At 45.0% G+C, this 22,435-nt stretch overlaps 80 non-coding genes across 80 annotated transcripts; all 80 read right to left on the bottom strand.

Annotated features, from left to right (window-relative positions):
* Nucleotides 1-140: 140 nt before the first annotated feature.
* On the bottom strand, nucleotides 141-259 carry LOC128631570 (5S ribosomal RNA). The gene has a single exon (XR_008395739.1). It is a non-coding gene; the product is annotated as a 5S ribosomal RNA (ribosomal RNA).
* Nucleotides 260-415: 156 nt separating this feature from the next.
* Nucleotides 416-534, bottom strand: LOC128631568 (5S ribosomal RNA). The gene has a single exon (XR_008395737.1). It is a non-coding gene; the product is annotated as a 5S ribosomal RNA (ribosomal RNA).
* Nucleotides 535-694: 160 nt separating this feature from the next.
* LOC128631567 (5S ribosomal RNA) lies at nucleotides 695-813 on the bottom strand. The gene has a single exon (XR_008395736.1). It is a non-coding gene; the product is annotated as a 5S ribosomal RNA (ribosomal RNA).
* Nucleotides 814-973: 160 nt separating this feature from the next.
* LOC128631566 (5S ribosomal RNA) lies at nucleotides 974-1,092 on the bottom strand. The gene has a single exon (XR_008395735.1). It is a non-coding gene; the product is annotated as a 5S ribosomal RNA (ribosomal RNA).
* A 160-nt stretch (nucleotides 1,093-1,252) lies between these two features.
* LOC128631565 (5S ribosomal RNA) lies at nucleotides 1,253-1,371 on the bottom strand. The gene has a single exon (XR_008395734.1). It is a non-coding gene; the product is annotated as a 5S ribosomal RNA (ribosomal RNA).
* Nucleotides 1,372-1,531: 160 nt separating this feature from the next.
* Nucleotides 1,532-1,650, bottom strand: LOC128631564 (5S ribosomal RNA). The gene has a single exon (XR_008395733.1). It is a non-coding gene; the product is annotated as a 5S ribosomal RNA (ribosomal RNA).
* Nucleotides 1,651-1,802: 152 nt separating this feature from the next.
* Nucleotides 1,803-1,921, bottom strand: LOC128631563 (5S ribosomal RNA). Its single transcript, XR_008395732.1, has one exon. It is a non-coding gene; the product is annotated as a 5S ribosomal RNA (ribosomal RNA).
* Nucleotides 1,922-2,081: 160 nt separating this feature from the next.
* Nucleotides 2,082-2,200, bottom strand: LOC128631562 (5S ribosomal RNA). Its single transcript, XR_008395731.1, has one exon. It is a non-coding gene; the product is annotated as a 5S ribosomal RNA (ribosomal RNA).
* A 152-nt stretch (nucleotides 2,201-2,352) lies between these two features.
* Nucleotides 2,353-2,471, bottom strand: LOC128631561 (5S ribosomal RNA). The gene has a single exon (XR_008395730.1). It is a non-coding gene; the product is annotated as a 5S ribosomal RNA (ribosomal RNA).
* Nucleotides 2,472-2,631: 160 nt separating this feature from the next.
* LOC128631560 (5S ribosomal RNA) lies at nucleotides 2,632-2,750 on the bottom strand. The gene has a single exon (XR_008395729.1). It is a non-coding gene; the product is annotated as a 5S ribosomal RNA (ribosomal RNA).
* A 160-nt stretch (nucleotides 2,751-2,910) lies between these two features.
* LOC128631559 (5S ribosomal RNA) lies at nucleotides 2,911-3,029 on the bottom strand. Its single transcript, XR_008395728.1, has one exon. It is a non-coding gene; the product is annotated as a 5S ribosomal RNA (ribosomal RNA).
* Nucleotides 3,030-3,185: 156 nt separating this feature from the next.
* On the bottom strand, nucleotides 3,186-3,304 carry LOC128631557 (5S ribosomal RNA). The gene has a single exon (XR_008395726.1). It is a non-coding gene; the product is annotated as a 5S ribosomal RNA (ribosomal RNA).
* Nucleotides 3,305-3,468: 164 nt separating this feature from the next.
* Nucleotides 3,469-3,587, bottom strand: LOC128631556 (5S ribosomal RNA). Its single transcript, XR_008395725.1, has one exon. It is a non-coding gene; the product is annotated as a 5S ribosomal RNA (ribosomal RNA).
* A 160-nt stretch (nucleotides 3,588-3,747) lies between these two features.
* Nucleotides 3,748-3,866, bottom strand: LOC128631555 (5S ribosomal RNA). Its single transcript, XR_008395724.1, has one exon. It is a non-coding gene; the product is annotated as a 5S ribosomal RNA (ribosomal RNA).
* Nucleotides 3,867-4,030: 164 nt separating this feature from the next.
* Nucleotides 4,031-4,149, bottom strand: LOC128631554 (5S ribosomal RNA). The gene has a single exon (XR_008395723.1). It is a non-coding gene; the product is annotated as a 5S ribosomal RNA (ribosomal RNA).
* Nucleotides 4,150-4,309: 160 nt separating this feature from the next.
* Nucleotides 4,310-4,428, bottom strand: LOC128631553 (5S ribosomal RNA). Its single transcript, XR_008395722.1, has one exon. It is a non-coding gene; the product is annotated as a 5S ribosomal RNA (ribosomal RNA).
* Nucleotides 4,429-4,588: 160 nt separating this feature from the next.
* LOC128631552 (5S ribosomal RNA) lies at nucleotides 4,589-4,707 on the bottom strand. Its single transcript, XR_008395721.1, has one exon. It is a non-coding gene; the product is annotated as a 5S ribosomal RNA (ribosomal RNA).
* Nucleotides 4,708-4,870: 163 nt separating this feature from the next.
* Nucleotides 4,871-4,989, bottom strand: LOC128631551 (5S ribosomal RNA). Its single transcript, XR_008395720.1, has one exon. It is a non-coding gene; the product is annotated as a 5S ribosomal RNA (ribosomal RNA).
* Nucleotides 4,990-5,153: 164 nt separating this feature from the next.
* LOC128631550 (5S ribosomal RNA) lies at nucleotides 5,154-5,272 on the bottom strand. The gene has a single exon (XR_008395719.1). It is a non-coding gene; the product is annotated as a 5S ribosomal RNA (ribosomal RNA).
* Nucleotides 5,273-5,432: 160 nt separating this feature from the next.
* LOC128631549 (5S ribosomal RNA) lies at nucleotides 5,433-5,551 on the bottom strand. The gene has a single exon (XR_008395718.1). It is a non-coding gene; the product is annotated as a 5S ribosomal RNA (ribosomal RNA).
* Nucleotides 5,552-5,711: 160 nt separating this feature from the next.
* LOC128631548 (5S ribosomal RNA) lies at nucleotides 5,712-5,830 on the bottom strand. Its single transcript, XR_008395717.1, has one exon. It is a non-coding gene; the product is annotated as a 5S ribosomal RNA (ribosomal RNA).
* Nucleotides 5,831-5,998: 168 nt separating this feature from the next.
* On the bottom strand, nucleotides 5,999-6,117 carry LOC128631546 (5S ribosomal RNA). Its single transcript, XR_008395715.1, has one exon. It is a non-coding gene; the product is annotated as a 5S ribosomal RNA (ribosomal RNA).
* A 156-nt stretch (nucleotides 6,118-6,273) lies between these two features.
* LOC128631545 (5S ribosomal RNA) lies at nucleotides 6,274-6,392 on the bottom strand. The gene has a single exon (XR_008395714.1). It is a non-coding gene; the product is annotated as a 5S ribosomal RNA (ribosomal RNA).
* A 164-nt stretch (nucleotides 6,393-6,556) lies between these two features.
* Nucleotides 6,557-6,675, bottom strand: LOC128631544 (5S ribosomal RNA). The gene has a single exon (XR_008395713.1). It is a non-coding gene; the product is annotated as a 5S ribosomal RNA (ribosomal RNA).
* Nucleotides 6,676-6,835: 160 nt separating this feature from the next.
* Nucleotides 6,836-6,954, bottom strand: LOC128631543 (5S ribosomal RNA). Its single transcript, XR_008395712.1, has one exon. It is a non-coding gene; the product is annotated as a 5S ribosomal RNA (ribosomal RNA).
* A 164-nt stretch (nucleotides 6,955-7,118) lies between these two features.
* Nucleotides 7,119-7,237, bottom strand: LOC128631542 (5S ribosomal RNA). Its single transcript, XR_008395711.1, has one exon. It is a non-coding gene; the product is annotated as a 5S ribosomal RNA (ribosomal RNA).
* A 167-nt stretch (nucleotides 7,238-7,404) lies between these two features.
* On the bottom strand, nucleotides 7,405-7,523 carry LOC128631541 (5S ribosomal RNA). The gene has a single exon (XR_008395710.1). It is a non-coding gene; the product is annotated as a 5S ribosomal RNA (ribosomal RNA).
* Nucleotides 7,524-7,679: 156 nt separating this feature from the next.
* Nucleotides 7,680-7,798, bottom strand: LOC128631540 (5S ribosomal RNA). Its single transcript, XR_008395709.1, has one exon. It is a non-coding gene; the product is annotated as a 5S ribosomal RNA (ribosomal RNA).
* A 167-nt stretch (nucleotides 7,799-7,965) lies between these two features.
* On the bottom strand, nucleotides 7,966-8,084 carry LOC128631539 (5S ribosomal RNA). Its single transcript, XR_008395708.1, has one exon. It is a non-coding gene; the product is annotated as a 5S ribosomal RNA (ribosomal RNA).
* A 159-nt stretch (nucleotides 8,085-8,243) lies between these two features.
* Nucleotides 8,244-8,362, bottom strand: LOC128631538 (5S ribosomal RNA). The gene has a single exon (XR_008395707.1). It is a non-coding gene; the product is annotated as a 5S ribosomal RNA (ribosomal RNA).
* A 156-nt stretch (nucleotides 8,363-8,518) lies between these two features.
* LOC128631537 (5S ribosomal RNA) lies at nucleotides 8,519-8,637 on the bottom strand. Its single transcript, XR_008395706.1, has one exon. It is a non-coding gene; the product is annotated as a 5S ribosomal RNA (ribosomal RNA).
* A 160-nt stretch (nucleotides 8,638-8,797) lies between these two features.
* LOC128631535 (5S ribosomal RNA) lies at nucleotides 8,798-8,916 on the bottom strand. The gene has a single exon (XR_008395704.1). It is a non-coding gene; the product is annotated as a 5S ribosomal RNA (ribosomal RNA).
* A 164-nt stretch (nucleotides 8,917-9,080) lies between these two features.
* Nucleotides 9,081-9,199, bottom strand: LOC128631534 (5S ribosomal RNA). The gene has a single exon (XR_008395703.1). It is a non-coding gene; the product is annotated as a 5S ribosomal RNA (ribosomal RNA).
* Nucleotides 9,200-9,359: 160 nt separating this feature from the next.
* LOC128631533 (5S ribosomal RNA) lies at nucleotides 9,360-9,478 on the bottom strand. Its single transcript, XR_008395702.1, has one exon. It is a non-coding gene; the product is annotated as a 5S ribosomal RNA (ribosomal RNA).
* A 162-nt stretch (nucleotides 9,479-9,640) lies between these two features.
* LOC128631532 (5S ribosomal RNA) lies at nucleotides 9,641-9,759 on the bottom strand. Its single transcript, XR_008395701.1, has one exon. It is a non-coding gene; the product is annotated as a 5S ribosomal RNA (ribosomal RNA).
* A 156-nt stretch (nucleotides 9,760-9,915) lies between these two features.
* Nucleotides 9,916-10,034, bottom strand: LOC128631531 (5S ribosomal RNA). Its single transcript, XR_008395700.1, has one exon. It is a non-coding gene; the product is annotated as a 5S ribosomal RNA (ribosomal RNA).
* Nucleotides 10,035-10,197: 163 nt separating this feature from the next.
* Nucleotides 10,198-10,316, bottom strand: LOC128631530 (5S ribosomal RNA). Its single transcript, XR_008395699.1, has one exon. It is a non-coding gene; the product is annotated as a 5S ribosomal RNA (ribosomal RNA).
* Nucleotides 10,317-10,476: 160 nt separating this feature from the next.
* LOC128631529 (5S ribosomal RNA) lies at nucleotides 10,477-10,595 on the bottom strand. The gene has a single exon (XR_008395698.1). It is a non-coding gene; the product is annotated as a 5S ribosomal RNA (ribosomal RNA).
* A 167-nt stretch (nucleotides 10,596-10,762) lies between these two features.
* On the bottom strand, nucleotides 10,763-10,881 carry LOC128631528 (5S ribosomal RNA). The gene has a single exon (XR_008395697.1). It is a non-coding gene; the product is annotated as a 5S ribosomal RNA (ribosomal RNA).
* Nucleotides 10,882-11,048: 167 nt separating this feature from the next.
* Nucleotides 11,049-11,167, bottom strand: LOC128631527 (5S ribosomal RNA). Its single transcript, XR_008395696.1, has one exon. It is a non-coding gene; the product is annotated as a 5S ribosomal RNA (ribosomal RNA).
* A 156-nt stretch (nucleotides 11,168-11,323) lies between these two features.
* LOC128631526 (5S ribosomal RNA) lies at nucleotides 11,324-11,442 on the bottom strand. The gene has a single exon (XR_008395695.1). It is a non-coding gene; the product is annotated as a 5S ribosomal RNA (ribosomal RNA).
* Nucleotides 11,443-11,606: 164 nt separating this feature from the next.
* On the bottom strand, nucleotides 11,607-11,725 carry LOC128631524 (5S ribosomal RNA). The gene has a single exon (XR_008395693.1). It is a non-coding gene; the product is annotated as a 5S ribosomal RNA (ribosomal RNA).
* A 154-nt stretch (nucleotides 11,726-11,879) lies between these two features.
* On the bottom strand, nucleotides 11,880-11,998 carry LOC128631523 (5S ribosomal RNA). The gene has a single exon (XR_008395692.1). It is a non-coding gene; the product is annotated as a 5S ribosomal RNA (ribosomal RNA).
* Nucleotides 11,999-12,158: 160 nt separating this feature from the next.
* On the bottom strand, nucleotides 12,159-12,277 carry LOC128631522 (5S ribosomal RNA). Its single transcript, XR_008395691.1, has one exon. It is a non-coding gene; the product is annotated as a 5S ribosomal RNA (ribosomal RNA).
* Nucleotides 12,278-12,444: 167 nt separating this feature from the next.
* On the bottom strand, nucleotides 12,445-12,563 carry LOC128631521 (5S ribosomal RNA). The gene has a single exon (XR_008395690.1). It is a non-coding gene; the product is annotated as a 5S ribosomal RNA (ribosomal RNA).
* A 160-nt stretch (nucleotides 12,564-12,723) lies between these two features.
* LOC128631520 (5S ribosomal RNA) lies at nucleotides 12,724-12,842 on the bottom strand. Its single transcript, XR_008395689.1, has one exon. It is a non-coding gene; the product is annotated as a 5S ribosomal RNA (ribosomal RNA).
* A 164-nt stretch (nucleotides 12,843-13,006) lies between these two features.
* Nucleotides 13,007-13,125, bottom strand: LOC128631519 (5S ribosomal RNA). Its single transcript, XR_008395688.1, has one exon. It is a non-coding gene; the product is annotated as a 5S ribosomal RNA (ribosomal RNA).
* A 160-nt stretch (nucleotides 13,126-13,285) lies between these two features.
* Nucleotides 13,286-13,404, bottom strand: LOC128631518 (5S ribosomal RNA). The gene has a single exon (XR_008395687.1). It is a non-coding gene; the product is annotated as a 5S ribosomal RNA (ribosomal RNA).
* Nucleotides 13,405-13,564: 160 nt separating this feature from the next.
* LOC128631517 (5S ribosomal RNA) lies at nucleotides 13,565-13,683 on the bottom strand. Its single transcript, XR_008395686.1, has one exon. It is a non-coding gene; the product is annotated as a 5S ribosomal RNA (ribosomal RNA).
* A 175-nt stretch (nucleotides 13,684-13,858) lies between these two features.
* LOC128631516 (5S ribosomal RNA) lies at nucleotides 13,859-13,977 on the bottom strand. Its single transcript, XR_008395685.1, has one exon. It is a non-coding gene; the product is annotated as a 5S ribosomal RNA (ribosomal RNA).
* Nucleotides 13,978-14,133: 156 nt separating this feature from the next.
* Nucleotides 14,134-14,252, bottom strand: LOC128631515 (5S ribosomal RNA). Its single transcript, XR_008395684.1, has one exon. It is a non-coding gene; the product is annotated as a 5S ribosomal RNA (ribosomal RNA).
* A 167-nt stretch (nucleotides 14,253-14,419) lies between these two features.
* On the bottom strand, nucleotides 14,420-14,538 carry LOC128631513 (5S ribosomal RNA). The gene has a single exon (XR_008395682.1). It is a non-coding gene; the product is annotated as a 5S ribosomal RNA (ribosomal RNA).
* Nucleotides 14,539-14,698: 160 nt separating this feature from the next.
* On the bottom strand, nucleotides 14,699-14,817 carry LOC128631512 (5S ribosomal RNA). Its single transcript, XR_008395681.1, has one exon. It is a non-coding gene; the product is annotated as a 5S ribosomal RNA (ribosomal RNA).
* A 165-nt stretch (nucleotides 14,818-14,982) lies between these two features.
* LOC128631511 (5S ribosomal RNA) lies at nucleotides 14,983-15,101 on the bottom strand. Its single transcript, XR_008395680.1, has one exon. It is a non-coding gene; the product is annotated as a 5S ribosomal RNA (ribosomal RNA).
* Nucleotides 15,102-15,265: 164 nt separating this feature from the next.
* On the bottom strand, nucleotides 15,266-15,384 carry LOC128631510 (5S ribosomal RNA). Its single transcript, XR_008395679.1, has one exon. It is a non-coding gene; the product is annotated as a 5S ribosomal RNA (ribosomal RNA).
* A 156-nt stretch (nucleotides 15,385-15,540) lies between these two features.
* Nucleotides 15,541-15,659, bottom strand: LOC128631509 (5S ribosomal RNA). Its single transcript, XR_008395678.1, has one exon. It is a non-coding gene; the product is annotated as a 5S ribosomal RNA (ribosomal RNA).
* Nucleotides 15,660-15,819: 160 nt separating this feature from the next.
* On the bottom strand, nucleotides 15,820-15,938 carry LOC128631508 (5S ribosomal RNA). The gene has a single exon (XR_008395677.1). It is a non-coding gene; the product is annotated as a 5S ribosomal RNA (ribosomal RNA).
* Nucleotides 15,939-16,106: 168 nt separating this feature from the next.
* LOC128631507 (5S ribosomal RNA) lies at nucleotides 16,107-16,225 on the bottom strand. The gene has a single exon (XR_008395676.1). It is a non-coding gene; the product is annotated as a 5S ribosomal RNA (ribosomal RNA).
* Nucleotides 16,226-16,389: 164 nt separating this feature from the next.
* LOC128631506 (5S ribosomal RNA) lies at nucleotides 16,390-16,508 on the bottom strand. The gene has a single exon (XR_008395675.1). It is a non-coding gene; the product is annotated as a 5S ribosomal RNA (ribosomal RNA).
* Nucleotides 16,509-16,672: 164 nt separating this feature from the next.
* On the bottom strand, nucleotides 16,673-16,791 carry LOC128631505 (5S ribosomal RNA). Its single transcript, XR_008395674.1, has one exon. It is a non-coding gene; the product is annotated as a 5S ribosomal RNA (ribosomal RNA).
* Nucleotides 16,792-16,947: 156 nt separating this feature from the next.
* On the bottom strand, nucleotides 16,948-17,066 carry LOC128631504 (5S ribosomal RNA). The gene has a single exon (XR_008395673.1). It is a non-coding gene; the product is annotated as a 5S ribosomal RNA (ribosomal RNA).
* Nucleotides 17,067-17,234: 168 nt separating this feature from the next.
* On the bottom strand, nucleotides 17,235-17,353 carry LOC128631502 (5S ribosomal RNA). The gene has a single exon (XR_008395671.1). It is a non-coding gene; the product is annotated as a 5S ribosomal RNA (ribosomal RNA).
* A 160-nt stretch (nucleotides 17,354-17,513) lies between these two features.
* Nucleotides 17,514-17,632, bottom strand: LOC128631501 (5S ribosomal RNA). Its single transcript, XR_008395670.1, has one exon. It is a non-coding gene; the product is annotated as a 5S ribosomal RNA (ribosomal RNA).
* Nucleotides 17,633-17,796: 164 nt separating this feature from the next.
* On the bottom strand, nucleotides 17,797-17,915 carry LOC128631500 (5S ribosomal RNA). The gene has a single exon (XR_008395669.1). It is a non-coding gene; the product is annotated as a 5S ribosomal RNA (ribosomal RNA).
* Nucleotides 17,916-18,083: 168 nt separating this feature from the next.
* On the bottom strand, nucleotides 18,084-18,202 carry LOC128631499 (5S ribosomal RNA). The gene has a single exon (XR_008395668.1). It is a non-coding gene; the product is annotated as a 5S ribosomal RNA (ribosomal RNA).
* Nucleotides 18,203-18,358: 156 nt separating this feature from the next.
* On the bottom strand, nucleotides 18,359-18,477 carry LOC128631498 (5S ribosomal RNA). Its single transcript, XR_008395667.1, has one exon. It is a non-coding gene; the product is annotated as a 5S ribosomal RNA (ribosomal RNA).
* Nucleotides 18,478-18,645: 168 nt separating this feature from the next.
* On the bottom strand, nucleotides 18,646-18,764 carry LOC128631497 (5S ribosomal RNA). The gene has a single exon (XR_008395666.1). It is a non-coding gene; the product is annotated as a 5S ribosomal RNA (ribosomal RNA).
* A 156-nt stretch (nucleotides 18,765-18,920) lies between these two features.
* On the bottom strand, nucleotides 18,921-19,039 carry LOC128631496 (5S ribosomal RNA). Its single transcript, XR_008395665.1, has one exon. It is a non-coding gene; the product is annotated as a 5S ribosomal RNA (ribosomal RNA).
* A 162-nt stretch (nucleotides 19,040-19,201) lies between these two features.
* LOC128631495 (5S ribosomal RNA) lies at nucleotides 19,202-19,320 on the bottom strand. The gene has a single exon (XR_008395664.1). It is a non-coding gene; the product is annotated as a 5S ribosomal RNA (ribosomal RNA).
* A 164-nt stretch (nucleotides 19,321-19,484) lies between these two features.
* On the bottom strand, nucleotides 19,485-19,603 carry LOC128631494 (5S ribosomal RNA). The gene has a single exon (XR_008395663.1). It is a non-coding gene; the product is annotated as a 5S ribosomal RNA (ribosomal RNA).
* A 160-nt stretch (nucleotides 19,604-19,763) lies between these two features.
* Nucleotides 19,764-19,882, bottom strand: LOC128631493 (5S ribosomal RNA). Its single transcript, XR_008395662.1, has one exon. It is a non-coding gene; the product is annotated as a 5S ribosomal RNA (ribosomal RNA).
* A 164-nt stretch (nucleotides 19,883-20,046) lies between these two features.
* LOC128631491 (5S ribosomal RNA) lies at nucleotides 20,047-20,165 on the bottom strand. The gene has a single exon (XR_008395660.1). It is a non-coding gene; the product is annotated as a 5S ribosomal RNA (ribosomal RNA).
* Nucleotides 20,166-20,325: 160 nt separating this feature from the next.
* Nucleotides 20,326-20,444, bottom strand: LOC128631490 (5S ribosomal RNA). Its single transcript, XR_008395659.1, has one exon. It is a non-coding gene; the product is annotated as a 5S ribosomal RNA (ribosomal RNA).
* Nucleotides 20,445-20,606: 162 nt separating this feature from the next.
* LOC128631489 (5S ribosomal RNA) lies at nucleotides 20,607-20,725 on the bottom strand. The gene has a single exon (XR_008395658.1). It is a non-coding gene; the product is annotated as a 5S ribosomal RNA (ribosomal RNA).
* A 166-nt stretch (nucleotides 20,726-20,891) lies between these two features.
* Nucleotides 20,892-21,010, bottom strand: LOC128631488 (5S ribosomal RNA). The gene has a single exon (XR_008395657.1). It is a non-coding gene; the product is annotated as a 5S ribosomal RNA (ribosomal RNA).
* A 164-nt stretch (nucleotides 21,011-21,174) lies between these two features.
* LOC128631487 (5S ribosomal RNA) lies at nucleotides 21,175-21,293 on the bottom strand. Its single transcript, XR_008395656.1, has one exon. It is a non-coding gene; the product is annotated as a 5S ribosomal RNA (ribosomal RNA).
* Nucleotides 21,294-21,453: 160 nt separating this feature from the next.
* LOC128631486 (5S ribosomal RNA) lies at nucleotides 21,454-21,572 on the bottom strand. Its single transcript, XR_008395655.1, has one exon. It is a non-coding gene; the product is annotated as a 5S ribosomal RNA (ribosomal RNA).
* A 168-nt stretch (nucleotides 21,573-21,740) lies between these two features.
* LOC128631485 (5S ribosomal RNA) lies at nucleotides 21,741-21,859 on the bottom strand. The gene has a single exon (XR_008395654.1). It is a non-coding gene; the product is annotated as a 5S ribosomal RNA (ribosomal RNA).
* Nucleotides 21,860-22,021: 162 nt separating this feature from the next.
* LOC128631484 (5S ribosomal RNA) lies at nucleotides 22,022-22,140 on the bottom strand. Its single transcript, XR_008395653.1, has one exon. It is a non-coding gene; the product is annotated as a 5S ribosomal RNA (ribosomal RNA).
* Nucleotides 22,141-22,296: 156 nt separating this feature from the next.
* On the bottom strand, nucleotides 22,297-22,415 carry LOC128631483 (5S ribosomal RNA). The gene has a single exon (XR_008395652.1). It is a non-coding gene; the product is annotated as a 5S ribosomal RNA (ribosomal RNA).
* Between the last annotated feature and the right edge of the window lie 20 nt (nucleotides 22,416-22,435).

The following is a 22,435-nucleotide window of genomic DNA, read 5'->3' as shown; positions in this document are numbered from 1 at the left end:
GCCTATTTAAATAGTGTAATCAAAAGACTGACTGACTGACTGACTGATTGATTGATTGGGTCCCCTTCAAACCTGTGTCCAACCTTTATCCCAAAACAGGATGTTGTGCAGAGGCCATGAAAACACTGATCCAAATAAAAAGCTTACAGCACCTAGTATTCCCATTCAGTCTCCCAACCGAGTACTAACCAGGCCCAACTCTGCTTTGCTTCCGAGTTCAGATGAGATCAGGCTTTTTCAGAGTGGTATGGCCGTAAGCGAAAGCTGACCCCAAATGGGGCCTATTTAAATAGTGTAATCAAAAGACTGACTGACTGACTGATTGATTGATTGGGTCCCCTTCAAACCTGTGTCCAACCTTTATCCCAAAACAGGATGTTGTGCAGAGGCCATGAAAACACTGATCCAAATAAAAAGCTTACAGCACCTAGTATTCCCATTCAGTCTCCCAACCGAGTACTAACCAGGCCCAACTCTGCTTTGCTTCCGAGTTCAGATGAGATCAGGCTTTTTCAGAGTGGTATGGCCGTAAGCGAAAGCTGACCCCAAATGGGGCCTATTTAAATAGTGTAATCAAAAGACTGACTGACTGACTGACTGATTGATTGATTGGGTCCCCTTCAAACCTGTGTCCAACCTTTATCCCAAAACAGGATGTTGTGCAGAGGCCATGAAAACACTGATCCAAATAAAAAGCTTACAGCACCTAGTATTCCCATTCAGTCTCCCAACCGAGTACTAACCAGGCCCAACTCTGCTTTGCTTCCGAGTTCAGATGAGATCAGGCTTTTTCAGAGTGGTATGGCCGTAAGCGAAAGCTGACCCCAAATGGGGCCTATTTAAATAGTGTAATCAAAAGACTGACTGACTGACTGACTGATTGATTGATTGGGTCCCCTTCAAACCTGTGTCCAACCTTTATCCCAAAACAGGATGTTGTGCAGAGGCCATGAAAACACTGATCCAAATAAAAAGCTTACAGCACCTAGTATTCCCATTCAGTCTCCCAACCGAGTACTAACCAGGCCCAACTCTGCTTTGCTTCCGAGTTCAGATGAGATCAGGCTTTTTCAGAGTGGTATGGCCGTAAGCGAAAGCTGACCCCAAATGGGGCCTATTTAAATAGTGTAATCAAAAGACTGACTGACTGACTGATTGATTGATTGATTGGGTCCCCTTCAAACCTGTGTCCAACCTTTATCCCAAAACAGGATGTTGTGCAGAGGCCATGAAAACACTGATCCAAATAAAAAGCTTACAGCACCTAGTATTCCCATTCAGTCTCCCAACCGAGTACTAACCAGGCCCAACTCTGCTTTGCTTCCGAGTTCAGATGAGATCAGGCTTTTTCAGAGTGGTATGGCCGTAAGCGAAAGCTGACCCCAAATGGGGCCTATTTAAATAGTGTAATCAAAAGACTGACTGACTGACTGACTGATTGATTGATTGGGTCCCCTTCAAACCTGTGTCCAACCTTTATCCCAAAACAGGATGTTGTGCAGAGGCCATGAAAACACTGATCCAAATAAAAAGCTTACAGCACCTAGTATTCCCATTCAGTCTCCCAACCGAGTACTAACCAGGCCCAACTCTGCTTTGCTTCCGAGTTCAGATGAGATCAGGCTTTTTCAGAGTGGTATGGCCGTAAGCGAAAGCTGACCCCAAATGGGGCCTATTTAAATAGTGTAATCAAAAGACTGACTGACTGATTGATTGATTGGGTCCCCTTCAAACCTGTGTCCAACCTTTATCCCAAAACAGGATGTTGTGCAGAGGCCATGAAAACACTGATCCAAATAAAAAGCTTACAGCACCTAGTATTCCCATTCAGTCTCCCAACCGAGTACTAACCAGGCCCAACTCTGCTTTGCTTCCGAGTTCAGATGAGATCAGGCTTTTTCAGAGTGGTATGGCCGTAAGCGAAAGCTGACCCCAAATGGGGCCTATTTAAATAGTGTAATCAAAAGACTGACTGACTGACTGACTGATTGATTGATTGGGTCCCCTTCAAACCTGTGTCCAACCTTTATCCCAAAACAGGATGTTGTGCAGAGGCCATGAAAACACTGATCCAAATAAAAAGCTTACAGCACCTAGTATTCCCATTCAGTCTCCCAACCGAGTACTAACCAGGCCCAACTCTGCTTTGCTTCCGAGTTCAGATGAGATCAGGCTTTTTCAGAGTGGTATGGCCGTAAGCGAAAGCTGACCCCAAATGGGGCCTATTTAAATAGTGTAATCAAAAGACTGACTGACTGATTGATTGATTGGGTCCCCTTCAAACCTGTGTCCAACCTTTATCCCAAAACAGGATGTTGTGCAGAGGCCATGAAAACACTGATCCAAATAAAAAGCTTACAGCACCTAGTATTCCCATTCAGTCTCCCAACCGAGTACTAACCAGGCCCAACTCTGCTTTGCTTCCGAGTTCAGATGAGATCAGGCTTTTTCAGAGTGGTATGGCCGTAAGCGAAAGCTGACCCCAAATGGGGCCTATTTAAATAGTGTAATCAAAAGACTGACTGACTGACTGACTGATTGATTGATTGGGTCCCCTTCAAACCTGTGTCCAACCTTTATCCCAAAACAGGATGTTGTGCAGAGGCCATGAAAACACTGATCCAAATAAAAAGCTTACAGCACCTAGTATTCCCATTCAGTCTCCCAACCGAGTACTAACCAGGCCCAACTCTGCTTTGCTTCCGAGTTCAGATGAGATCAGGCTTTTTCAGAGTGGTATGGCCGTAAGCGAAAGCTGACCCCAAATGGGGCCTATTTAAATAGTGTAATCAAAAGACTGACTGACTGACTGACTGATTGATTGATTGGGTCCCCTTCAAACCTGTGTCCAACCTTTATCCCAAAACAGGATGTTGTGCAGAGGCCATGAAAACACTGATCCAAATAAAAAGCTTACAGCACCTAGTATTCCCATTCAGTCTCCCAACCGAGTACTAACCAGGCCCAACTCTGCTTTGCTTCCGAGTTCAGATGAGATCAGGCTTTTTCAGAGTGGTATGGCCGTAAGCGAAAGCTGACCCCAAATGGGGCCTATTTAAATAGTGTAATCAAAAGACTGACTGACTGATTGATTGATTGATTGGGTCCCCTTCAAACCTGTGTCCAACCTTTATCCCAAAACAGGATGTTGTGCAGAGGCCATGAAAACACTGATCCAAATAAAAAGCTTACAGCACCTAGTATTCCCATTCAGTCTCCCAACCGAGTACTAACCAGGCCCAACTCTGCTTTGCTTCCGAGTTCAGATGAGATCAGGCTTTTTCAGAGTGGTATGGCCGTAAGCGAAAGCTGACCCCAAATGGGGCCTATTTAAATAGTGTAATCAAAAGACTGACTGACTGACTGACTGACTGATTGATTGATTGGGTCCCCTTCAAACCTGTGTCCAACCTTTATCCCAAAACAGGATGTTGTGCAGAGGCCATGAAAACACTGATCCAAATAAAAAGCTTACAGCACCTAGTATTCCCATTCAGTCTCCCAACCGAGTACTAACCAGGCCCAACTCTGCTTTGCTTCCGAGTTCAGATGAGATCAGGCTTTTTCAGAGTGGTATGGCCGTAAGCGAAAGCTGACCCCAAATGGGGCCTATTTAAATAGTGTAATCAAAAGACTGACTGACTGACTGACTGATTGATTGATTGGGTCCCCTTCAAACCTGTGTCCAACCTTTATCCCAAAACAGGATGTTGTGCAGAGGCCATGAAAACACTGATCCAAATAAAAAGCTTACAGCACCTAGTATTCCCATTCAGTCTCCCAACCGAGTACTAACCAGGCCCAACTCTGCTTTGCTTCCGAGTTCAGATGAGATCAGGCTTTTTCAGAGTGGTATGGCCGTAAGCGAAAGCTGACCCCAAATGGGGCCTATTTAAATAGTGTAATCAAAAGACTGACTGACTGACTGACTGACTGATTGATTGATTGGGTCCCCTTCAAACCTGTGTCCAACCTTTATCCCAAAACAGGATGTTGTGCAGAGGCCATGAAAACACTGATCCAAATAAAAAGCTTACAGCACCTAGTATTCCCATTCAGTCTCCCAACCGAGTACTAACCAGGCCCAACTCTGCTTTGCTTCCGAGTTCAGATGAGATCAGGCTTTTTCAGAGTGGTATGGCCGTAAGCGAAAGCTGACCCCAAATGGGGCCTATTTAAATAGTGTAATCAAAAGACTGACTGACTGACTGACTGATTGATTGATTGGGTCCCCTTCAAACCTGTGTCCAACCTTTATCCCAAAACAGGATGTTGTGCAGAGGCCATGAAAACACTGATCCAAATAAAAAGCTTACAGCACCTAGTATTCCCATTCAGTCTCCCAACCGAGTACTAACCAGGCCCAACTCTGCTTTGCTTCCGAGTTCAGATGAGATCAGGCTTTTTCAGAGTGGTATGGCCGTAAGCGAAAGCTGACCCCAAATGGGGCCTATTTAAATAGTGTAATCAAAAGACTGACTGACTGACTGATTGATTGATTGATTGGGTCCCCTTCAAACCTGTGTCCAACCTTTATCCCAAAACAGGATGTTGTGCAGAGGCCATGAAAACACTGATCCAAATAAAAAGCTTACAGCACCTAGTATTCCCATTCAGTCTCCCAACCGAGTACTAACCAGGCCCAACTCTGCTTTGCTTCCGAGTTCAGATGAGATCAGGCTTTTTCAGAGTGGTATGGCCGTAAGCGAAAGCTGACCCCAAATGGGGCCTATTTAAATAGTGTAATCAAAAGACTGACTGACTGACTGATGACTGATTGATTGATTGGGTCCCCTTCAAACCTGTGTCCAACCTTTATCCCAAAACAGGATGTTGTGCAGAGGCCATGAAAACACTGATCCAAATAAAAAGCTTACAGCACCTAGTATTCCCATTCAGTCTCCCAACCGAGTACTAACCAGGCCCAACTCTGCTTTGCTTCCGAGTTCAGATGAGATCAGGCTTTTTCAGAGTGGTATGGCCGTAAGCGAAAGCTGACCCCAAATGGGGCCTATTTAAATAGTGTAATCAAAAGACTGACTGACTGACTGACTGATTGATTGATTGATTGGGTCCCCTTCAAACCTGTGTCCAACCTTTATCCCAAAACAGGATGTTGTGCAGAGGCCATGAAAACACTGATCCAAATAAAAAGCTTACAGCACCTAGTATTCCCATTCAGTCTCCCAACCGAGTACTAACCAGGCCCAACTCTGCTTTGCTTCCGAGTTCAGATGAGATCAGGCTTTTTCAGAGTGGTATGGCCGTAAGCGAAAGCTGACCCCAAATGGGGCCTATTTAAATAGTGTAATCAAAAGACTGACTGACTGACTGATTGATTGATTGATTGGGTCCCCTTCAAACCTGTGTCCAACCTTTATCCCAAAACAGGATGTTGTGCAGAGGCCATGAAAACACTGATCCAAATAAAAAGCTTACAGCACCTAGTATTCCCATTCAGTCTCCCAACCGAGTACTAACCAGGCCCAACTCTGCTTTGCTTCCGAGTTCAGATGAGATCAGGCTTTTTCAGAGTGGTATGGCCGTAAGCGAAAGCTGACCCCAAATGGGGCCTATTTAAATAGTGTAATCAAAAGACTGACTGACTGACTGACTGATTGATTGATTGGGTCCCCTTCAAACCTGTGTCCAACCTTTATCCCAAAACAGGATGTTGTGCAGAGGCCATGAAAACACTGATCCAAATAAAAAGCTTACAGCACCTAGTATTCCCATTCAGTCTCCCAACCGAGTACTAACCAGGCCCAACTCTGCTTTGCTTCCGAGTTCAGATGAGATCAGGCTTTTTCAGAGTGGTATGGCCGTAAGCGAAAGCTGACCCCAAATGGGGCCTATTTAAATAGTGTAATCAAAAAACTGACTGACTGACTGACTGACTGATTGATTGATTGATTGGGTCCCCTTCAAACCTGTGTCCAACCTTTATCCCAAAACAGGATGTTGTGCAGAGGCCATGAAAACACTGATCCAAATAAAAAGCTTACAGCACCTAGTATTCCCATTCAGTCTCCCAACCGAGTACTAACCAGGCCCAACTCTGCTTTGCTTCCGAGTTCAGATGAGATCAGGCTTTTTCAGAGTGGTATGGCCGTAAGCGAAAGCTGACCCCAAATGGGGCCTATTTAAATAGTGTAATCAAAAGACTGACTGACTGATTGATTGATTGATTGGGTCCCCTTCAAACCTGTGTCCAACCTTTATCCCAAAACAGGATGTTGTGCAGAGGCCATGAAAACACTGATCCAAATAAAAAGCTTACAGCACCTAGTATTCCCATTCAGTCTCCCAACCGAGTACTAACCAGGCCCAACTCTGCTTTGCTTCCGAGTTCAGATGAGATCAGGCTTTTTCAGAGTGGTATGGCCGTAAGCGAAAGCTGACCCCAAATGGGGCCTATTTAAATAGTGTAATCAAAAGACTGACTGACTGACTGACTGACTGATTGATTGATTGGGTCCCCTTCAAACCTGTGTCCAACCTTTATCCCAAAACAGGATGTTGTGCAGAGGCCATGAAAACACTGATCCAAATAAAAAGCTTACAGCACCTAGTATTCCCATTCAGTCTCCCAACCGAGTACTAACCAGGCCCAACTCTGCTTTGCTTCCGAGTTCAGATGAGATCAGGCTTTTTCAGAGTGGTATGGCCGTAAGCGAAAGCTGACCCCAAATGGGGCCTATTTAAATAGTGTAATCAAAAGACTGACTGACTGACTGACTGATTGATTGATTGGGTCCCCTTCAAACCTGTGTCCAACCTTTATCCCAAAACAGGATGTTGTGCAGAGGCCATGAAAACACTGATCCAAATAAAAAGCTTACAGCACCTAGTATTCCCATTCAGTCTCCCAACCGAGTACTAACCAGGCCCAACTCTGCTTTGCTTCCGAGTTCAGATGAGATCAGGCTTTTTCAGAGTGGTATGGCCGTAAGCGAAAGCTGACCCCAAATGGGGCCTATTTAAATAGTGTAATCAAAAGACTGACTGACTGACTGACTGACTGATTGATTGATTGGGTCCCCTTCAAACCTGTGTCCAACCTTTATCCCAAAACAGGATGTTGTGCAGAGGCCATGAAAACACTGATCCAAATAAAAAGCTTACAGCACCTAGTATTCCCATTCAGTCTCCCAACCGAGTACTAACCAGGCCCAACTCTGCTTTGCTTCCGAGTTCAGATGAGATCAGGCTTTTTCAGAGTGGTATGGCCGTAAGCGAAAGCTGACCCCAAATGGGGCCTATTTAAATAGTGTAATCAAAAACTGACTGACTGACTGACTGACTGATTGATTGATTGATTGGGTCCCCTTCAAACCTGTGTCCAACCTTTATCCCAAAACAGGATGTTGTGCAGAGGCCATGAAAACACTGATCCAAATAAAAAGCTTACAGCACCTAGTATTCCCATTCAGTCTCCCAACCGAGTACTAACCAGGCCCAACTCTGCTTTGCTTCCGAGTTCAGATGAGATCAGGCTTTTTCAGAGTGGTATGGCCGTAAGCGAAAGCTGACCCCAAATGGGGCCTATTTAAATAGTGTAATCAAAAGACTGACTGACTGATTGATTGATTGATTGGGTCCCCTTCAAACCTGTGTCCAACCTTTATCCCAAAACAGGATGTTGTGCAGAGGCCATGAAAACACTGATCCAAATAAAAAGCTTACAGCACCTAGTATTCCCATTCAGTCTCCCAACCGAGTACTAACCAGGCCCAACTCTGCTTTGCTTCCGAGTTCAGATGAGATCAGGCTTTTTCAGAGTGGTATGGCCGTAAGCGAAAGCTGACCCCAAATGGGGCCTATTTAAATAGTGTAATCAAAAACTGACTGACTGACTGACTGACTGACTGATTGATTGATTGGGTCCCCTTCAAACCTGTGTCCAACCTTTATCCCAAAACAGGATGTTGTGCAGAGGCCATGAAAACACTGATCCAAATAAAAAGCTTACAGCACCTAGTATTCCCATTCAGTCTCCCAACCGAGTACTAACCAGGCCCAACTCTGCTTTGCTTCCGAGTTCAGATGAGATCAGGCTTTTTCAGAGTGGTATGGCCGTAAGCGAAAGCTGACCCCAAATGGGGCCTATTTAAATAGTGTAATCAAAAACTGACTGACTGACTGATTGATTGATTGATTGGGTCCCCTTCAAACCTGTGTCCAACCTTTATCCCAAAACAGGATGTTGTGCAGAGGCCATGAAAACACTGATCCAAATAAAAAGCTTACAGCACCTAGTATTCCCATTCAGTCTCCCAACCGAGTACTAACCAGGCCCAACTCTGCTTTGCTTCCGAGTTCAGATGAGATCAGGCTTTTTCAGAGTGGTATGGCCGTAAGCGAAAGCTGACCCCAAATGGGGCCTATTTAAATAGTGTAATCAAAAGACTGACTGACTGACTGATTGATTGATTGGGTCCCCTTCAAACCTGTGTCCAACCTTTATCCCAAAACAGGATGTTGTGCAGAGGCCATGAAAACACTGATCCAAATAAAAAGCTTACAGCACCTAGTATTCCCATTCAGTCTCCCAACCGAGTACTAACCAGGCCCAACTCTGCTTTGCTTCCGAGTTCAGATGAGATCAGGCTTTTTCAGAGTGGTATGGCCGTAAGCGAAAGCTGACCCCAAATGGGGCCTATTTAAATAGTGTAATCAAAAGACTGACTGACTGACTGACTGATTGATTGATTGGGTCCCCTTCAAACCTGTGTCCAACCTTTATCCCAAAACAGGATGTTGTGCAGAGGCCATGAAAACACTGATCCAAATAAAAAGCTTACAGCACCTAGTATTCCCATTCAGTCTCCCAACCGAGTACTAACCAGGCCCAACTCTGCTTTGCTTCCGAGTTCAGATGAGATCAGGCTTTTTCAGAGTGGTATGGCCGTAAGCGAAAGCTGACCCCAAATGGGGCCTATTTAAATAGTGTAATCAAAAGACTGACTGACTGACTGACTGACTGATTGATTGATTGGGTCCCCTTCAAACCTGTGTCCAACCTTTATCCCAAAACAGGATGTTGTGCAGAGGCCATGAAAACACTGATCCAAATAAAAAGCTTACAGCACCTAGTATTCCCATTCAGTCTCCCAACCGAGTACTAACCAGGCCCAACTCTGCTTTGCTTCCGAGTTCAGATGAGATCAGGCTTTTTCAGAGTGGTATGGCCGTAAGCGAAAGCTGACCCCAAATGGGGCCTATTTAAATAGTGTAATCAAAAGACTGACTGACTGACTGACTGATTGATTGATTGGGTCCCCTTCAAACCTGTGTCCAACCTTTATCCCAAAACAGGATGTTGTGCAGAGGCCATGAAAACACTGATCCAAATAAAAAGCTTACAGCACCTAGTATTCCCATTCAGTCTCCCAACCGAGTACTAACCAGGCCCAACTCTGCTTTGCTTCCGAGTTCAGATGAGATCAGGCTTTTTCAGAGTGGTATGGCCGTAAGCGAAAGCTGACCCCAAATGGGGCCTATTTAAATAGTGTAATCAAAACTGACTGACTGACTGACTGACTGATTGATTGATTGGGTCCCCTTCAAACCTGTGTCCAACCTTTATCCCAAAACAGGATGTTGTGCAGAGGCCATGAAAACACTGATCCAAATAAAAAGCTTACAGCACCTAGTATTCCCATTCAGTCTCCCAACCGAGTACTAACCAGGCCCAACTCTGCTTTGCTTCCGAGTTCAGATGAGATCAGGCTTTTTCAGAGTGGTATGGCCGTAAGCGAAAGCTGACCCCAAATGGGGCCTATTTAAATAGTGTAATCAAAAGACTGACTGACTGATTGATTGATTGATTGGGTCCCCTTCAAACCTGTGTCCAACCTTTATCCCAAAACAGGATGTTGTGCAGAGGCCATGAAAACACTGATCCAAATAAAAAGCTTACAGCACCTAGTATTCCCATTCAGTCTCCCAACCGAGTACTAACCAGGCCCAACTCTGCTTTGCTTCCGAGTTCAGATGAGATCAGGCTTTTTCAGAGTGGTATGGCCGTAAGCGAAAGCTGACCCCAAATGGGGCCTATTTAAATAGTGTAATCAAAAACTGACTGACTGACTGACTGACTGATTGATTGATTGGGTCCCCTTCAAACCTGTGTCCAACCTTTATCCCAAAACAGGATGTTGTGCAGAGGCCATGAAAACACTGATCCAAATAAAAAGCTTACAGCACCTAGTATTCCCATTCAGTCTCCCAACCGAGTACTAACCAGGCCCAACTCTGCTTTGCTTCCGAGTTCAGATGAGATCAGGCTTTTTCAGAGTGGTATGGCCGTAAGCGAAAGCTGACCCCAAATGGGGCCTATTTAAATAGTGTAATCAAAAGACTGACTGACTGACTGATTGATTGATTGATTGGGTCCCCTTCAAACCTGTGTCCAACCTTTATCCCAAAACAGGATGTTGTGCAGAGGCCATGAAAACACTGATCCAAATAAAAAGCTTACAGCACCTAGTATTCCCATTCAGTCTCCCAACCGAGTACTAACCAGGCCCAACTCTGCTTTGCTTCCGAGTTCAGATGAGATCAGGCTTTTTCAGAGTGGTATGGCCGTAAGCGAAAGCTGACCCCAAATGGGGCCTATTTAAATAGTGTAATCAAAAACTGACTGACTGACTGACTGACTGACTGATTGATTGATTGGGTCCCCTTCAAACCTGTGTCCAACCTTTATCCCAAAACAGGATGTTGTGCAGAGGCCATGAAAACACTGATCCAAATAAAAAGCTTACAGCACCTAGTATTCCCATTCAGTCTCCCAACCGAGTACTAACCAGGCCCAACTCTGCTTTGCTTCCGAGTTCAGATGAGATCAGGCTTTTTCAGAGTGGTATGGCCGTAAGCGAAAGCTGACCCCAAATGGGGCCTATTTAAATAGTGTAATCAAAAACTGACTGACTGACTGACTGACTGATTGATTGATTGATTGGGTCCCCTTCAAACCTGTGTCCAACCTTTATCCCAAAACAGGATGTTGTGCAGAGGCCATGAAAACACTGATCCAAATAAAAAGCTTACAGCACCTAGTATTCCCATTCAGTCTCCCAACCGAGTACTAACCAGGCCCAACTCTGCTTTGCTTCCGAGTTCAGATGAGATCAGGCTTTTTCAGAGTGGTATGGCCGTAAGCGAAAGCTGACCCCAAATGGGGCCTATTTAAATAGTGTAATCAAAAGACTGACTGACTGATTGATTGATTGATTGGGTCCCCTTCAAACCTGTGTCCAACCTTTATCCCAAAACAGGATGTTGTGCAGAGGCCATGAAAACACTGATCCAAATAAAAAGCTTACAGCACCTAGTATTCCCATTCAGTCTCCCAACCGAGTACTAACCAGGCCCAACTCTGCTTTGCTTCCGAGTTCAGATGAGATCAGGCTTTTTCAGAGTGGTATGGCCGTAAGCGAAAGCTGACCCCAAATGGGGCCTATTTAAATAGTGTAATCAAAAGACTGACTGACTGACTGACTGACTGATTGATTGATTGGGTCCCCTTCAAACCTGTGTCCAACCTTTATCCCAAAACAGGATGTTGTGCAGAGGCCATGAAAACACTGATCCAAATAAAAAGCTTACAGCACCTAGTATTCCCATTCAGTCTCCCAACCGAGTACTAACCAGGCCCAACTCTGCTTTGCTTCCGAGTTCAGATGAGATCAGGCTTTTTCAGAGTGGTATGGCCGTAAGCGAAAGCTGACCCCAAATGGGGCCTATTTAAATAGTGTAATCAAAACTGACTGACTGACTGATTGATTGATTGGGTCCCCTTCAAACCTGTGTCCAACCTTTATCCCAAAACAGGATGTTGTGCAGAGGCCATGAAAACACTGATCCAAATAAAAAGCTTACAGCACCTAGTATTCCCATTCAGTCTCCCAACCGAGTACTAACCAGGCCCAACTCTGCTTTGCTTCCGAGTTCAGATGAGATCAGGCTTTTTCAGAGTGGTATGGCCGTAAGCGAAAGCTGACCCCAAATGGGGCCTATTTAAATAGTGTAATCAAAAGACTGACTGACTGACTGACTGATTGATTGATTGGGTCCCCTTCAAACCTGTGTCCAACCTTTATCCCAAAACAGGATGTTGTGCAGAGGCCATGAAAACACTGATCCAAATAAAAAGCTTACAGCACCTAGTATTCCCATTCAGTCTCCCAACCGAGTACTAACCAGGCCCAACTCTGCTTTGCTTCCGAGTTCAGATGAGATCAGGCTTTTTCAGAGTGGTATGGCCGTAAGCGAAAGCTGACCCCAAATGGGGCCTATTTAAATAGTGTAATCAAAAACTGACTGACTGACTGACTGACTGACTGATTGATTGATTGGGTCCCCTTCAAACCTGTGTCCAACCTTTATCCCAAAACAGGATGTTGTGCAGAGGCCATGAAAACACTGATCCAAATAAAAAGCTTACAGCACCTAGTATTCCCATTCAGTCTCCCAACCGAGTACTAACCAGGCCCAACTCTGCTTTGCTTCCGAGTTCAGATGAGATCAGGCTTTTTCAGAGTGGTATGGCCGTAAGCGAAAGCTGACCCCAAATGGGGCCTATTTAAATAGTGTAATCAAAAGACTGACTGACTGACTGATTGATTGATTGATTGGGTCCCCTTCAAACCTGTGTCCAACCTTTATCCCAAAACAGGATGTTGTGCAGAGGCCATGAAAACACTGATCCAAATAAAAAGCTTACAGCACCTAGTATTCCCATTCAGTCTCCCAACCGAGTACTAACCAGGCCCAACTCTGCTTTGCTTCCGAGTTCAGATGAGATCAGGCTTTTTCAGAGTGGTATGGCCGTAAGCGAAAGCTGACCCCAAATGGGGCCTATTTAAATAGTGTAATCAAAAGACTGACTGACTGACTGACTGACTGATTGATTGATTGGGTCCCCTTCAAACCTGTGTCCAACCTTTATCCCAAAACAGGATGTTGTGCAGAGGCCATGAAAACACTGATCCAAATAAAAAGCTTACAGCACCTAGTATTCCCATTCAGTCTCCCAACCGAGTACTAACCAGGCCCAACTCTGCTTTGCTTCCGAGTTCAGATGAGATCAGGCTTTTTCAGAGTGGTATGGCCGTAAGCGAAAGCTGACCCCAAATGGGGCCTATTTAAATAGTGTAATCAAAAGACTGACTGACTGACTGATTGATTGATTGATTGGGTCCCCTTCAAACCTGTGTCCAACCTTTATCCCAAAACAGGATGTTGTGCAGAGGCCATGAAAACACTGATCCAAATAAAAAGCTTACAGCACCTAGTATTCCCATTCAGTCTCCCAACCGAGTACTAACCAGGCCCAACTCTGCTTTGCTTCCGAGTTCAGATGAGATCAGGCTTTTTCAGAGTGGTATGGCCGTAAGCGAAAGCTGACCCCAAATGGGGCCTATTTAAATAGTGTAATCAAAAGACTGACTGACTGACTGACTGATTGATTGATTGGGTCCCCTTCAAACCTGTGTCCAACCTTTATCCCAAAACAGGATGTTGTGCAGAGGCCATGAAAACACTGATCCAAATAAAAAGCTTACAGCACCTAGTATTCCCATTCAGTCTCCCAACCGAGTACTAACCAGGCCCAACTCTGCTTTGCTTCCGAGTTCAGATGAGATCAGGCTTTTTCAGAGTGGTATGGCCGTAAGCGAAAGCTGACCCCAAATGGGGCCTATTTAAATAGTGTAATCAAAAACTGACTGACTGACTGACTGACTGACTGACTGATTGATTGATTGATTGGGTCCCCTTCAAACCTGTGTCCAACCTTTATCCCAAAACAGGATGTTGTGCAGAGGCCATGAAAACACTGATCCAAATAAAAAGCTTACAGCACCTAGTATTCCCATTCAGTCTCCCAACCGAGTACTAACCAGGCCCAACTCTGCTTTGCTTCCGAGTTCAGATGAGATCAGGCTTTTTCAGAGTGGTATGGCCGTAAGCGAAAGCTGACCCCAAATGGGGCCTATTTAAATAGTGTAATCAAAAGACTGACTGACTGATTGATTGATTGATTGGGTCCCCTTCAAACCTGTGTCCAACCTTTATCCCAAAACAGGATGTTGTGCAGAGGCCATGAAAACACTGATCCAAATAAAAAGCTTACAGCACCTAGTATTCCCATTCAGTCTCCCAACCGAGTACTAACCAGGCCCAACTCTGCTTTGCTTCCGAGTTCAGATGAGATCAGGCTTTTTCAGAGTGGTATGGCCGTAAGCGAAAGCTGACCCCAAATGGGGCCTATTTAAATAGTGTAATCAAAAGACTGACTGACTGACTGACTGATGACTGATTGATTGATTGGGTCCCCTTCAAACCTGTGTCCAACCTTTATCCCAAAACAGGATGTTGTGCAGAGGCCATGAAAACACTGATCCAAATAAAAAGCTTACAGCACCTAGTATTCCCATTCAGTCTCCCAACCGAGTACTAACCAGGCCCAACTCTGCTTTGCTTCCGAGTTCAGATGAGATCAGGCTTTTTCAGAGTGGTATGGCCGTAAGCGAAAGCTGACCCCAAATGGGGCCTATTTAAATAGTGTAATCAAAAGACTGACTGACTGACTGACTGATTGATTGATTGGGTCCCCTTCAAACCTGTGTCCAACCTTTATCCCAAAACAGGATGTTGTGCAGAGGCCATGAAAACACTGATCCAAATAAAAAGCTTACAGCACCTAGTATTCCCATTCAGTCTCCCAACCGAGTACTAACCAGGCCCAACTCTGCTTTGCTTCCGAGTTCAGATGAGATCAGGCTTTTTCAGAGTGGTATGGCCGTAAGCGAAAGCTGACCCCAAATGGGGCCTATTTAAATAGTGTAATCAAAAAGACTGACTGACTGACTGACTGACTGATTGATTGATTGGGTCCCCTTCAAACCTGTGTCCAACCTTTATCCCAAAACAGGATGTTGTGCAGAGGCCATGAAAACACTGATCCAAATAAAAAGCTTACAGCACCTAGTATTCCCATTCAGTCTCCCAACCGAGTACTAACCAGGCCCAACTCTGCTTTGCTTCCGAGTTCAGATGAGATCAGGCTTTTTCAGAGTGGTATGGCCGTAAGCGAAAGCTGACCCCAAATGGGGCCTATTTAAATAGTGTAATCAAAAGACTGACTGACTGACTGACTGACTGATTGATTGATTGGGTCCCCTTCAAACCTGTGTCCAACCTTTATCCCAAAACAGGATGTTGTGCAGAGGCCATGAAAACACTGATCCAAATAAAAAGCTTACAGCACCTAGTATTCCCATTCAGTCTCCCAACCGAGTACTAACCAGGCCCAACTCTGCTTTGCTTCCGAGTTCAGATGAGATCAGGCTTTTTCAGAGTGGTATGGCCGTAAGCGAAAGCTGACCCCAAATGGGGCCTATTTAAATAGTGTAATCAAAAGACTGACTGACTGATTGATTGATTGATTGGGTCCCCTTCAAACCTGTGTCCAACCTTTATCCCAAAACAGGATGTTGTGCAGAGGCCATGAAAACACTGATCCAAATAAAAAGCTTACAGCACCTAGTATTCCCATTCAGTCTCCCAACCGAGTACTAACCAGGCCCAACTCTGCTTTGCTTCCGAGTTCAGATGAGATCAGGCTTTTTCAGAGTGGTATGGCCGTAAGCGAAAGCTGACCCCAAATGGGGCCTATTTAAATAGTGTAATCAAAAGACTGACTGACTGACTGACTGATTGATTGATTGGGTCCCCTTCAAACCTGTGTCCAACCTTTATCCCAAAACAGGATGTTGTGCAGAGGCCATGAAAACACTGATCCAAATAAAAAGCTTACAGCACCTAGTATTCCCATTCAGTCTCCCAACCGAGTACTAACCAGGCCCAACTCTGCTTTGCTTCCGAGTTCAGATGAGATCAGGCTTTTTCAGAGTGGTATGGCCGTAAGCGAAAGCTGACCCCAAATGGGGCCTATTTAAATAGTGTAATCAAAAGACTGACTGACTGACTGACTGACTGACTGATTGATTGATTGGGTCCCCTTCAAACCTGTGTCCAACCTTTATCCCAAAACAGGATGTTGTGCAGAGGCCATGAAAACACTGATCCAAATAAAAAGCTTACAGCACCTAGTATTCCCATTCAGTCTCCCAACCGAGTACTAACCAGGCCCAACTCTGCTTTGCTTCCGAGTTCAGATGAGATCAGGCTTTTTCAGAGTGGTATGGCCGTAAGCGAAAGCTGACCCCAAATGGGGCCTATTTAAATAGTGTAATCAAAAGACTGACTGACTGACTGACTGACTGATTGATTGATTGGGTCCCCTTCAAACCTGTGTCCAACCTTTATCCCAAAACAGGATGTTGTGCAGAGGCCATGAAAACACTGATCCAAATAAAAAGCTTACAGCACCTAGTATTCCCATTCAGTCTCCCAACCGAGTACTAACCAGGCCCAACTCTGCTTTGCTTCCGAGTTCAGATGAGATCAGGCTTTTTCAGAGTGGTATGGCCGTAAGCGAAAGCTGACCCCAAATGGGGCCTATTTAAATAGTGTAATCAAACTGACTGACTGACTGACTGACTGATGATTGATTGATTGGGTCCCCTTCAAACCTGTGTCCAACCTTTATCCCAAAACAGGATGTTGTGCAGAGGCCATGAAAACACTGATCCAAATAAAAAGCTTACAGCACCTAGTATTCCCATTCAGTCTCCCAACCGAGTACTAACCAGGCCCAACTCTGCTTTGCTTCCGAGTTCAGATGAGATCAGGCTTTTTCAGAGTGGTATGGCCGTAAGCGAAAGCTGACCCCAAATGGGGCCTATTTAAATAGTGTAATCAAAAGACTGACTGACTGATTGATTGATTGATTGGGTCCCCTTCAAACCTGTGTCCAACCTTTATCCCAAAACAGGATGTTGTGCAGAGGCCATGAAAACACTGATCCAAATAAAAAGCTTACAGCACCTAGTATTCCCATTCAGTCTCCCAACCGAGTACTAACCAGGCCCAACTCTGCTTTGCTTCCGAGTTCAGATGAGATCAGGCTTTTTCAGAGTGGTATGGCCGTAAGCGAAAGCTGACCCCAAATGGGGCCTATTTAAATAGTGTAATCAAAAGACTGACTGACTGACTGACTGACTGACTGATTGATTGATTGGGTCCCCTTCAAACCTGTGTCCAACCTTTATCCCAAAACAGGATGTTGTGCAGAGGCCATGAAAACACTGATCCAAATAAAAAGCTTACAGCACCTAGTATTCCCATTCAGTCTCCCAACCGAGTACTAACCAGGCCCAACTCTGCTTTGCTTCCGAGTTCAGATGAGATCAGGCTTTTTCAGAGTGGTATGGCCGTAAGCGAAAGCTGACCCCAAATGGGGCCTATTTAAATAGTGTAATCAAAAGACTGACTGACTGACTGATTGATTGATTGATTGGGTCCCCTTCAAACCTGTGTCCAACCTTTATCCCAAAACAGGATGTTGTGCAGAGGCCATGAAAACACTGATCCAAATAAAAAGCTTACAGCACCTAGTATTCCCATTCAGTCTCCCAACCGAGTACTAACCAGGCCCAACTCTGCTTTGCTTCCGAGTTCAGATGAGATCAGGCTTTTTCAGAGTGGTATGGCCGTAAGCGAAAGCTGACCCCAAATGGGGCCTATTTAAATAGTGTAATCAAAAAACTGACTGACTGACTGACTGACTGATTGATTGATTGGGTCCCCTTCAAACCTGTGTCCAACCTTTATCCCAAAACAGGATGTTGTGCAGAGGCCATGAAAACACTGATCCAAATAAAAAGCTTACAGCACCTAGTATTCCCATTCAGTCTCCCAACCGAGTACTAACCAGGCCCAACTCTGCTTTGCTTCCGAGTTCAGATGAGATCAGGCTTTTTCAGAGTGGTATGGCCGTAAGCGAAAGCTGACCCCAAATGGGGCCTATTTAAATAGTGTAATCAAAAGACTGACTGACTGACTGACTGACTGATTGATTGATTGATTGGGTCCCCTTCAAACCTGTGTCCAACCTTTATCCCAAAACAGGATGTTGTGCAGAGGCCATGAAAACACTGATCCAAATAAAAAGCTTACAGCACCTAGTATTCCCATTCAGTCTCCCAACCGAGTACTAACCAGGCCCAACTCTGCTTTGCTTCCGAGTTCAGATGAGATCAGGCTTTTTCAGAGTGGTATGGCCGTAAGCGAAAGCTGACCCCAAATGGGGCCTATTTAAATAGTGTAATCAAAAGACTGACTGACTGATTGATTGATTGATTGGGTCCCCTTCAAACCTGTGTCCAACCTTTATCCCAAAACAGGATGTTGTGCAGAGGCCATGAAAACACTGATCCAAATAAAAAGCTTACAGCACCTAGTATTCCCATTCAGTCTCCCAACCGAGTACTAACCAGGCCCAACTCTGCTTTGCTTCCGAGTTCAGATGAGATCAGGCTTTTTCAGAGTGGTATGGCCGTAAGCGAAAGCTGACCCCAAATGGGGCCTATTTAAATAGTGTAATCAAAAGACTGACTGACTGACTGACTGACTGACTGATTGATTGATTGGGTCCCCTTCAAACCTGTGTCCAACCTTTATCCCAAAACAGGATGTTGTGCAGAGGCCATGAAAACACTGATCCAAATAAAAAGCTTACAGCACCTAGTATTCCCATTCAGTCTCCCAACCGAGTACTAACCAGGCCCAACTCTGCTTTGCTTCCGAGTTCAGATGAGATCAGGCTTTTTCAGAGTGGTATGGCCGTAAGCGAAAGCTGACCCCAAATGGGGCCTATTTAAATAGTGTAATCAAAAGACTGACTGACTGACTGATTGATTGATTGGGTCCCCTTCAAACCTGTGTCCAACCTTTATCCCAAAACAGGATGTTGTGCAGAGGCCATGAAAACACTGATCCAAATAAAAAGCTTACAGCACCTAGTATTCCCATTCAGTCTCCCAACCGAGTACTAACCAGGCCCAACTCTGCTTTGCTTCCGAGTTCAGATGAGATCAGGCTTTTTCAGAGTGGTATGGCCGTAAGCGAAAGCTGACCCCAAATGGGGCCTATTTAAATAGTGTAATCAAAACTGACTGACTGACTGACTGACTGATTGATTGATTGGGTCCCCTTCAAACCTGTGTCCAACCTTTATCCCAAAACAGGATGTTGTGCAGAGGCCATGAAAACACTGATCCAAATAAAAAGCTTACAGCACCTAGTATTCCCATTCAGTCTCCCAACCGAGTACTAACCAGGCCCAACTCTGCTTTGCTTCCGAGTTCAGATGAGATCAGGCTTTTTCAGAGTGGTATGGCCGTAAGCGAAAGCTGACCCCAAATGGGGCCTATTTAAATAGTGTAATCAAAAGACTGACTGACTGACTGACTGATTGATTGATTGATTGGGTCCCCTTCAAACCTGTGTCCAACCTTTATCCCAAAACAGGATGTTGTGCAGAGGCCATGAAAACACTGATCCAAATAAAAAGCTTACAGCACCTAGTATTCCCATTCAGTCTCCCAACCGAGTACTAACCAGGCCCAACTCTGCTTTGCTTCCGAGTTCAGATGAGATCAGGCTTTTTCAGAGTGGTATGGCCGTAAGCGAAAGCTGACCCCAAATGGGGCCTATTTAAATAGTGTAATCAAAAGACTGACTGACTGACTGATTGATTGATTGATTGGGTCCCCTTCAAACCTGTGTCCAACCTTTATCCCAAAACAGGATGTTGTGCAGAGGCCATGAAAACACTGATCCAAATAAAAAGCTTACAGCACCTAGTATTCCCATTCAGTCTCCCAACCGAGTACTAACCAGGCCCAACTCTGCTTTGCTTCCGAGTTCAGATGAGATCAGGCTTTTTCAGAGTGGTATGGCCGTAAGCGAAAGCTGACCCCAAATGGGGCCTATTTAAATAGTGTAATCAAAAGACTGACTGACTGACTGACTGACTGATTGATTGATTGGGTCCCCTTCAAACCTGTGTCCAACCTTTATCCCAAAACAGGATGTTGTGCAGAGGCCATGAAAACACTGATCCAAATAAAAAGCTTACAGCACCTAGTATTCCCATTCAGTCTCCCAACCGAGTACTAACCAGGCCCAACTCTGCTTTGCTTCCGAGTTCAGATGAGATCAGGCTTTTTCAGAGTGGTATGGCCGTAAGCGAAAGCTGACCCCAAATGGGGCCTATTTAAATAGTGTAATCAAAAGACTGACTGACTGACTGATTGATTGATTGATTGGGTCCCCTTCAAACCTGTGTCCAACCTTTATCCCAAAACAGGATGTTGTGCAGAGGCCATGAAAACACTGATCCAAATAAAAAGCTTACAGCACCTAGTATTCCCATTCAGTCTCCCAACCGAGTACTAACCAGGCCCAACTCTGCTTTGCTTCCGAGTTCAGATGAGATCAGGCTTTTTCAGAGTGGTATGGCCGTAAGCGAAAGCTGACCCCAAATGGGGCCTATTTAAATAGTGTAATCAAAACTGACTGACTGACTGACTGACTGATTGATTGATTGGGTCCCCTTCAAACCTGTGTCCAACCTTTATCCCAAAACAGGATGTTGTGCAGAGGCCATGAAAACACTGATCCAAATAAAAAGCTTACAGCACCTAGTATTCCCATTCAGTCTCCCAACCGAGTACTAACCAGGCCCAACTCTGCTTTGCTTCCGAGTTCAGATGAGATCAGGCTTTTTCAGAGTGGTATGGCCGTAAGCGAAAGCTGACCCCAAATGGGGCCTATTTAAATAGTGTAATCAAAACTGACTGACTGACTGACTGACTGATTGATTGATTGATTGGGTCCCCTTCAAACCTGTGTCCAACCTTTATCCCAAAACAGGATGTTGTGCAGAGGCCATGAAAACACTGATCCAAATAAAAAGCTTACAGCACCTAGTATTCCCATTCAGTCTCCCAACCGAGTACTAACCAGGCCCAACTCTGCTTTGCTTCCGAGTTCAGATGAGATCAGGCTTTTTCAGAGTGGTATGGCCGTAAGCGAAAGCTGACCCCAAATGGGGCCTATTTAAATAGTGTAATCAAAAGACTGACTGACTGACTGACTGACTGATTGATTGATTGGGTCCCCTTCAAACCTGTGTCCAACCTTTATCCCAAAACAGGATGTTGTGCAGAGGCCATGAAAACACTGATCCAAATAAAAAGCTTACAGCACCTAGTATTCCCATTCAGTCTCCCAACCGAGTACTAACCAGGCCCAACTCTGCTTTGCTTCCGAGTTCAGATGAGATCAGGCTTTTTCAGAGTGGTATGGCCGTAAGCGAAAGCTGACCCCAAATGGGGCCTATTTAAATAGTGTAATCAAAAGACTGACTGACTGATTGATTGATTGATTGATTGGGTCCCCTTCAAACCTGTGTCCAACCTTTATCCCAAAACAGGATGTTGTGCAGAGGCCATGAAAACACTGATCCAAATAAAAAGCTTACAGCACCTAGTATTCCCATTCAGTCTCCCAACCGAGTACTAACCAGGCCCAACTCTGCTTTGCTTCCGAGTTCAGATGAGATCAGGCTTTTTCAGAGTGGTATGGCCGTAAGCGAAAGCTGACCCCAAATGGGGCCTATTTAAATAGTGTAATCAAAAGACTGACTGACTGACTGACTGACTGACTGATTGATTGATTGGGTCCCCTTCAAACCTGTGTCCAACCTTTATCCCAAAACAGGATGTTGTGCAGAGGCCATGAAAACACTGATCCAAATAAAAAGCTTACAGCACCTAGTATTCCCATTCAGTCTCCCAACCGAGTACTAACCAGGCCCAACTCTGCTTTGCTTCCGAGTTCAGATGAGATCAGGCTTTTTCAGAGTGGTATGGCCGTAAGCGAAAGCTGACCCCAAATGGGGCCTATTTAAATAGTGTAATCAAAACTGACTGACTGACTGACTGACTGATTGATTGATTGGGTCCCCTTCAAACCTGTGTCCAACCTTTATCCCAAAACAGGATGTTGTGCAGAGGCCATGAAAACACTGATCCAAATAAAAAGCTTACAGCACCTAGTATTCCCATTCAGTCTCCCAACCGAGTACTAACCAGGCCCAACTCTGCTTTGCTTCCGAGTTCAGATGAGATCAGGCTTTTTCAGAGTGGTATGGCCGTAAGCGAAAGCTGACCCCAAATGGGGCCTATTTAAATAGTGTAATCAAAAGACTGACTGACTGATTGATTGATTGATTGGGTCCCCTTCAAACCTGTGTCCAACCTTTATCCCAAAACAGGATGTTGTGCAGAGGCCATGAAAACACTGATCCAAATAAAAAGCTTACAGCACCTAGTATTCCCATTCAGTCTCCCAACCGAGTACTAACCAGGCCCAACTCTGCTTTGCTTCCGAGTTCAGATGAGATCAGGCTTTTTCAGAGTGGTATGGCCGTAAGCGAAAGCTGACCCCAAATGGG

Source organism: Ictalurus punctatus, unplaced genomic scaffold, assembly GCF_001660625.3.
Source record: "Ictalurus punctatus breed USDA103 unplaced genomic scaffold, Coco_2.0 tig00006879, whole genome shotgun sequence".
NCBI classification, from domain to species: domain Eukaryota; kingdom Metazoa; phylum Chordata; class Actinopteri; order Siluriformes; family Ictaluridae; genus Ictalurus; species Ictalurus punctatus.
The sequence above is the reverse complement of the archived record's forward strand: the minus strand, read 5'-3'. Positions and strand labels throughout refer to the sequence as shown.